This window comes from Clytia hemisphaerica, unplaced genomic scaffold, assembly GCF_902728285.1.
Source record: "Clytia hemisphaerica strain Z4C2 unplaced genomic scaffold, Clytia hemisphaerica genome assembly, whole genome shotgun sequence".
NCBI lineage: Eukaryota > Metazoa > Cnidaria > Hydrozoa > Leptothecata > Clytiidae > Clytia > Clytia hemisphaerica.
Genome location: NW_027103625.1, coordinates 221,907 through 230,992, shown reverse-complemented (window position 1 = coordinate 230,992; position 9,086 = coordinate 221,907). Strand labels below are relative to the sequence as shown.

Genomic DNA, 9,086 nt, shown 5'->3' with positions numbered 1-9,086 from the left:
CTATGCGTTTTTTTCGGAATGCTGAAAACTCTAATTTCGATCTTCCTTAAGGTAAAGAGGTTGGGAGATTTGGGCTAGCGAGGCAAAAATCGCTAAAAAACTGGTAAAATCGTAATCCTCAAAAATCGAAGTTCCAGCCTCACTGATCATTCCTTGACTTTTAAAAGCAAGTATCCAGACGATGTCAATCGAACGGAATCGAACGAAAATTCCAATCGAATCAATCGAACGCAATCGAACGCAATCGAATGATTGCGATTCGATTGCCGAACGCAATCGAATATCAATCGAAGGTAAAATTCTGGGTAAAATTTGATTGATTCGATTGATATTCGATTACGTTCGATTGATATTCGATTACGTTCGATTGATGTTCGATTACGTTCGACTGCATTCGACGGGTGGTCGATTAAATTAGATTCCAATTTACCTCAATTCCTTTCAATTTCGAGCGCCTCTTATTAGGGAGGTTAAGTATCGCGATACGATAGATAAATCAACGCAACGAACGGGCTTTGACACACAACTTGCAGTAAACATGTGGGCCTGTATGATCTGCATTTTCTAGAATCCAGGCTAAAATGATTCATATCATCTCGTTTAACTATTCAAATGTTGAACGAGAATCAATGTTAATCAACAGAATCAATTAGTCGAACCAGTCGAATGCATAAGCCAACCGAACGTAGCTGAATCAATCGAATCAATCGAATACATTAGTCAATCGAACGCAATTGAATCAATCGAATCAATCGAATCCAGGCACTAATCGAACGCAATCGAATCAATCGAGAAAATCGCGGTAATATTCGATTGGCATTCGATTGCGTTCGGCAATCGAATTTCAATCATTCGATTGCGTTCGATTGCGTTCAATTGATTCGGCGTTCGATTCGTTCGATTGACATCGTCTGGAAGTATCAAGTATCAAGTTAGCCTGGATATCCAAGCTCAAAATTTTAGAAAAAACGAAATTTACCTCTGACATACAAAGTTCTAAAATTATAGCTTGGTCTCCCTATTATACCAGACCCGATCAATCGAACTTGTCGAACCAATCGAACAATCAAATTCAAACTAATCGAATTCCATCGAACGATTAAAGTTCGATTAAAAAAATTAATCGAACCTAATCGAACACTCACAATTTTTGAAGCATCAGCAGTTCGATTAGTTCGGTCAGTAAAAAGTTCGATTAGTTCGATGAATATTAAAATCCTCATATCTTCCCTCGCTTGCAAAAACTTTGTCCTGGCACGCGATTGCCAATTTCGACAGTTCCCGGACTTAACAGCTTGATGTTTGTTGTACCCGGATATTTGTCTATCCGGAAAAAAAGTCCGTAACCCCTCTGTTGCGATTTCGCGCGCGGCCGAGTGGCGGAATACTACTACGCCCGCCCCAAGGCCAACAAACCACTTCTTCTGGCGCTAAAAGGATACAGAAAAAGTGTGTAATCCGTTATCGGAAGTAATTTCCCGATTTACATTCCGAATTTGGCTTTGAAAAGAAGCTAATATACGGTGGCGGAGCAGCACAAACTTGTCGAACAAAATTGGTTTATCGAAAACTGATCGAACCGAAACCCATTGATCGAACTTAATCGAACACTCACAATCTTTTAAAAAATCTTAGAGTTCGATTAATTTATTTAATCGAACTTTAATCGTTCGATGGAGTTCGATTAGTTCGATTGTTCGATTGGTTCGACAAGTTCGATTGATCGGGTCTGGATAGACCTTTTTTCAAAGAGGACGTCCTGTTGAATAATTATGTTAGGGTGCGCACTCGTCGGGATTTTTTGCGTGGAAAAAGTCGAAAATCAAAATTAGAACATTCCATCCATCATAACTTATCCTTAACAACTCCAAACTTGTTCATTCTTTTTTTTTAAATACTCAGAATTTATCAGAGAAAACAAAGAAAAAAACCCCATCCCATTACCTACCTTCAATAAAAAGATATACTAGACATCAAGGTGAAAAAATGGCGACTCGGAATTCGTTGCACCACCGTCTACCTTGACCACCATTTTTCAAATGGCTATCGCTAATGAGCTGGATTAGTTATAGACTCGCGGTTTTTTTTATAAAATGCAGGAAAGATAGTACTTTAGTTTGTCACGTGGTAGCCTTTTCGATAATCTACGGGCCGTCTTTGAATCGAGAAAAAAGAAGAAATTTCGATTTTTCGGCACTTTCCTGAAATTTTTATCAGGGCTACCATATATGGTTGGAAAGCTAAGGGTTTAAGCTTTTCATTGGTAAAATTTGTTTTTAGCTATCATTTCCAGCTCATTAGCGATAGGCTAAAGTTTAACAGTCATCGGGCCGATTTTCTGACCGCGCCAGCAAAACTCCTCACGCCCCGCCACACGGAAGACTAGATTTCATCCGCCATTTTTGGCGCGATTTTGGTGCTTCCGAAAATTATTTCTTGCTGGCGTGGTGTAAGGAGGCGATTCTTTGAAAAGGTGTTTTTTTGTGGTTTGAAAATGGAATAACTTTGGAACTACTTAACCAATTTTAACAAATTACCCCTCATTTTTCTCACAAAGGTAAGGACTTTCAAATAAAATTAGTTTGGTTTTCAAAATTTGAGGGGAAAATTTTGGCCTGACCACCCTAATTATGTAGTCCAGCCATAAAAACAATGATAGAGCCATGCATAATTACTGTATCATGCATATTGTAATAATTATGCGTGGTTTTATCATTGTTTTTCTGCTGGACTACATAATTATTCAACAGGGTGACCTCTTTGAAAAAAGGTCTATTATAGAGAATTCATGAAAGTACAACAAACCCATGTTTCCAAAACTTTCCTAGCCAACCCAGGGCAGCAAAACAGAACTTAATAAAAATAAAAGCAGCCTTACAAGATCTAAAACCATTTAAAACATCCAAAGATTGCACCAGAGTCCATGAACAAGTTTGCATGCATTATCATGGCCAACACCATCAGACCATGAAAATGAACTTGGACTTGGTTTTTTTCTTTTTCATGTTTTCATGTAACAGAAAGCTCTATCTTCACTAGCAAGTGGAGGACTATCCTGTTTTTGCTTCAATATTGCTCGCGCCGTGTATATTGGGCCTTACGGCTTTAGCGAAGTGAGCGCAAGCAAGCTTTATATATGAGGCCCCCAGTCACAACCCTCAATTCAGGTATTCACGCACAAATTTTTGTGTATTCACGAGCGAAAAAAACCATTTTAACGTTCACGCACCAATTTCGCTTTTACATCTTTGGTTAAACGATTGTGACCTTATTGGGCTAAATTTAACCTTTTTATGGTCTCTTTTAAACAGATTGACCTAGGAGGAAATGTTTGGTATAAGAATAGCCTTATACCAAACATTTCCTCCAATATATAAAGTTTTTTGCTAGTTTTGTGACCTTATTCTCGATATCGTCGACTTTTTAAGGCCTCTTTTACAGCTATTTGAGCTTTAATAAAGCAATATCTTAGGTCTACCGCGCCAAAGTTACTTGCTTGTTACGGGAGGCAAATGCAAAATTAAGCCTTTTCCCCAATAATTTCTTCATCGCAGACCCGATTTAAAATCGAGGTTTGGGCCAATCATGGTCTGAGAAGCCGTAGACTTCAACACAGGCTTCATAGAGGTGGTGTTGTGGTGCTACTAGAGGACGCGAATTCTAAAGTTTAACCCCCCCCCCCTATCGGGGGAAAGAAAATAAATGGAAAATAAGAACGCGAGCGAAACGAGCGCGATAATTTTTCGACAAATTTCGCTCTCCTTTGTTATTGAAAAACGGCCCTTGTTTGGTCACACAATTTTTGATTTTATTTAACACTGACCATTTGTTGGCAAAAATATGGTACGACAAAGCGACGTACCTGCCGTACCCGGTGCGGCGTTCCAAGAGTTTCGTCCAAGAAGAAATTTAAAATTTAGAATGCCTAGATTGCCTGAAAACGCATCACGTGCATCATGATGTGAATTATTTTTTAATCGTTCGATGCTGCACAAGATGTTTTTAGAACCTACTTTTACTAATTATTGAAGGAGTAAATACCGCCTTTACTGTTTCTAAGTTACTGCAGTATCAGTGTATTGTATTGTAGTAGCAATATAAGTGAATATGGAGAGACGACATATCATTTAGTGCTAACGGAGAAAATTTTATCTAGACTCATTCGTTGGATGCAGTATTTGCATCACAAAAGTGTTGTCATTAAAAAAATGCGCTAGCAGATAAATAACGAAAATATTTGTTTAGATATCGTAAAGTTTTGCTTATTTTGAATAACCTCACCATGAGAATAAGTCAATAGGACATCCGAGATTGTGCGAGCGAAGCGTGCAAGAAAATTTTACTGGTTAAAATAGCGGAATAGACTTATCTTTTTTGAAAGTTTTTCTGCATGAAACTGACGAAGAAACTAGGTTTACAAGGTAAGGTAAATAGTTTCATACCGAAATACCGTTTTTTATTGATAAAAATATCGAAATACCGACAAAAAAACAGGTTACCGATACCGGTAGAAGATAAAATACCGTAATCCCGTCGTTTTTTTCTCGTAATACCGATTTACCGGGGGTAAAAAGGCCCAATACCGTCATACCGTAAAAGTGGACCCCCCCCAGCGTGTCTCGTCAAGAAAACTCTACAGCTGCTATCAGGTTACTCTAGGGAGACCTGTAAACAGAACATAAAATATAAAAAACTAGACTGTGAAATAGTATACAGCCTGGATATCCAGGCTAGTATCAAGTAAGGTTAATCAATGAGAGGTTTTTGCAAGCCGCGCAGACAGGAGGAGTGTTCTTTTAGTGATCCAAACTTACATTGCCAGTTCATTTTACATGCTCTTTTAGCATCCGATCATTGAACGCTGCTCCTTACTAAAATTTTGGTAAAAACAACCCTTTTAGCAGAAAAACAAAAGAAAAAGTGCCCTTTTTGGCCACCAACGGACGCTGTCCTGCCTTTCTAAAATATGGCCTGCAAGACCAAGTGGATATTCAATGATAAAGAGGTATGGAGGTAGGTTATCAAATCTGTCAAATTTGTCAAGAAAACCTGTCATAACTGGCCAAGAAAAGGGTACGGACAGGGCAATATTTTCCACTCAATTTTTGAAAACTAAAGTAATTTTATTTTGAAAGTTTTTTACCTTTGAGAGAAAAATGAAGGGTCGTTTATCTTAAAAATTGGTTAAGTATTTTCAAAGTTATTCCATATTCATCAAAACACAAAAATCCAAAGAATCGTCTGCTTAGGGGTCGCTCACAAATCGATAACAAAATTTGCATCGATTTTAGATAGAATATATTTGGCAGTCAGACAAATCCTTGCATTTGCAGGGGGTGCGCATTTGCAAACGGGTTTTCCCCCGGGGGAGGATACTAGGGTGGGATGCCGCCCGACATTCGACCCTCGGACCCTTAACTGGGCTAAAAAGGAGAAAACATTTGACCAATTTTGACCAAACTTCGATCTTTCCGGGGGTAAAAAGTTTAAGTTTTCCTATTTCTCTGACCCTTAGTGTGGTCCCTTGGTCCATCATATAGAATACTATTCAGCGATACCTAACAATTCTAAATACACCCCTGCATCAAACTCATATCCATATTCTCTTCCCAAAGATTAGACTTACAGCTTCACTGCTAACAAAAACGAATGATGATCCGATGATTTCAATATTTTGAAAGTTCAAGTTCAAATAATGTTTTACTTTCTTTTTATTTAGGAAAAATGGATCAAATGAAGCGGAAACGATTATCGTCAATATCACAATCATTACGGACTGCTTTCACTAAACTCAAGAAGTGTCCGAAACAGCGTAAGTTATTTTGTTATATGTGTGAAAAAAATATCTCACCTATGTTGAAATCTAGATTGGTTTATGTGCTTCCCATCAATTAGTGTGCGTTACTTTTGTCATCGTAACTTCGGCAATTTATCTACCGACTTTGTAGACTGGCACGCCAGTCGGGCTGTAAAACGGTATCACGGTATCAAGAATGTTAAAAAAATATTTAAAAAAGTCATTTTTCAAAAATTACAAAGAAACGCACTTGAAATTAAACAAAAGAAAATCGACAAAATTATTGTGTAAGTTATAAAATCGGATATGATACATAATTTCAGGAGAAACATATTTCATATGTCCATAACCATTGACAAAGTCAAATTTTCTTCCTCTTTAAACATTTAAGGATTTGATTCAAGGCACATTGGCTCGGAGTTAAAAAGTTCGCAAGCCTCCTTAGCAGGTTTTCCTAATCCTCCAGTGTAAGCACAATCTGAATCTTTTTCACAAGAAAAGAATTGGTCACGTCTGGATGTGTCTGCTAATCTACACCATGTCTTCGAGTTTGAGTAACATTGACGCCAGCAAGTTCCCTAAAGTTACAGAAATTATTCATTGCTTAAATTTTGTGAAATAATTCTTACCTTGTTGTATGCAAGAACATTACTTTAGGCGTACAAACTTTCGCGAGCAGAAACTTTCGCGATGACGAAAAATCGCGAAATTCACGACATTTACTTTCGCGAATTTAACGGAAAAATATTTTTCGCGAGCATAAACTTTCGCGAATCAAGACGTAAAATTGAGAATTTTCACATGAAAAAATGACTTAGAAGGACAAATATTTCTTGGGTTGGCTTGAAACATTTGTCCTTTGACTTATTAGTCTTTTAGGTCTTTTAGGAGGCTAAAAAGTGTTATAAAAGTTACATTTTATTCAAAGTTTGAAGTTTTACAGATTTTCTATTTTGTCAAGAATTTTTCGCGAGCATAAACTTTCGCGAATGGCCCTTCCTAGCATTTTTAAAGACATTTACTTTCGCGAAAAGGGCCAAAATTCGCGAAAATCGCGAAAGTTTCTACGCCTTAAAGTAGTTTCGGCATAATATCAAATTCTAGCTTCTACATCGTTTAAACCGTTATTGCCACTCCCGAAATCTACATATTAATACGCTAAAACGTGCGTGTTTGCAACATTTTGTAAAAAGTTTTCGAAAATCTAACAAAGCTCTACAAAGCCTCCTCTTCATGGCGTTGAACCATCATCTTTTTGCACCTTATACAGATTTCCTACCACTAGACTAACTTTGAGACCCCAAGATATTATTTTCTATGCAGGAAGTTTGGAGGTGGTTGGGTTAAAATCAACATTCTTCCCAAATTTTATTTTTCATTTTGAATAATTCTTATTTCTGTTTACAATAGCGGCTCCCTAACACTTTCAAAACTTTTCAAAGTCTCTCAAAGTCACCCTCGAATGTCTAGCCACGATGGCCAGCCACGATGGCTAAGAAGATCTAAAATATAATTTTACTTAGCCATTTATTTTATTGTGGTTAAAAATTGCATTGCAATGTTATCTTTTTGTCTCCTTTATTTCTTAAAATCAAAATTGTATCATCAATCTTTCTTCCGTTAGAGTTTTTTCAGATATGTAGCGAATCGCTTGGATTGGAACGCATACGGCTAGTGTTTCTTAAGAATCATTAAGAAAACCACAGTTTCAGTCTCATAATACGTCTATTGCTTTCCCTTTTCTTCCTTGTAATCTTGCAAAATGATGGGCGAAAATTAATATGGGAAATCCCGGGGAGAGGGGTGCTTTGAAAAACAAGAATAGTTTTTTCAGGCACAGTTAACGTAAATGTAGATAGGGTGCTATTTGGAAGTTTCTACCACTACCCAGCTGGCACACAACGTTGTTTCAGCGTTCACCTAACGTTATATGGACGTTGTGAACGTTAGATAAACGTCGAAAAAACGTTGTGCGCCAGCTGGGTAGCAATATGAAAGTGTTTGTCAATCAAGTGGTCACAATACATTCACAGAGAGCTGCAAAACCAAAATGCATTCAAAATATTTCTTACGATTTCTTTGAATCCTTTGTCAGTACATTTCTTTACATACTTATGACATCCGAAGCTGTAATCTTTAGTACAAAGACCTCCGAATGTACATTCATCATTTGCAGGATCCATTTTTTCCGTCACACGTTCACCAATCATATCTTTTAGCGCTCGGTAGAAATTTCTTCCTATATTAGAGTTGTCATTGCTTATGCGATAGGAATAAGCAATCGCCAAAACCGCGGTGAATAAAATGAGTACTTTGATGCCCATTGCCTAAAGAAAAACCAAGCAAAAGATTTCTGTTTATTTTGCTCAACGATAACATTTGCTTCAATCCCGGGGGGGGGAGGGTACATAGGCAAAAATGGATGATGGGTATGTGCGGACGGTAAGGGTCGGGTTTTTCACCTTTCAAAGTCTCTCTAAGGGTCGGAAAAATCAGGATTTTTAGGAAATGTTTTGATTTCCAGAGAAAAAATTGTAATAAAGTCTCTCTAAGGGTATGACTTTTTTCAAAAATCGAAAAAAAAAATTCAAAAAGTCTCTCTAAGGGTCGGTTTTCAGAGGTCCCGTCCTCACATACCCCTCATTCGCTAACCCTAGTCCCCCCCCCCCCGGGGCTTCAATATCTAGTCACTCAGTTCAATATTGGTTTCTTATGGAGTTATTGAAAAAGTATTTCTTTGGAAAAGTCAGTACTTTCAAAAATCTGATTAATTAATCAATTTTTACTTACTTTCTGTTGTCGGCAATTTCGCTATTGGCACTGTATACTTATTTGCTTGAAATTTGCTTTTCGTTTGATTTTCAAGTCCTACATTCGTCTCTTTTTATAATGAGGCTTTATAATAAGAGCTATTTACTATTCACTTGTTTCAAAATTCATCCAATGAGGTGTTCGGAATAGAATGTATCACACATTAAGAAATACAATGGAATTCTTTTGATTTTATCATGGTTCTAATTTTATCAAAACTTTCTTATTGGTTGAATTTTTATCACAGAATGCAAATATGGTTTTTCTATAGTCAACCGTTTATACATTTCTACAATACGGGGTGTCCGGAAAAATCGAGTCGTACCACTTCTATAGAGACATCTTTTTATGAAAAACTTATACAAAAAACAATTCTCAATAACTTTAATGTCATGAAAATTGTAAAGAAAATTCAAACTTTTAATCATTGGGACTGTTGTAAAAACGATTATTGTGTTGATATATATTTTTTTTACAT

General features: G+C 37.0%; 1 long non-coding RNA gene across 1 annotated transcript; it reads right to left on the bottom strand.

Moving 5' to 3' along the window:
- Positions 1 to 5,987: 5,987 nt before the first annotated feature.
- LOC136802473 (uncharacterized) lies at positions 5,988 to 8,682 on the bottom strand. Its single transcript, XR_010846013.1, has 3 exons — positions 8,588 to 8,682; positions 7,870 to 8,124; positions 5,988 to 6,375 (listed from the first exon to the last, which is right to left on the bottom strand). It is a non-coding gene; the product is annotated as an uncharacterized lncRNA (long non-coding RNA).
- Between the last annotated feature and the right edge of the window lie 404 nt (positions 8,683 to 9,086).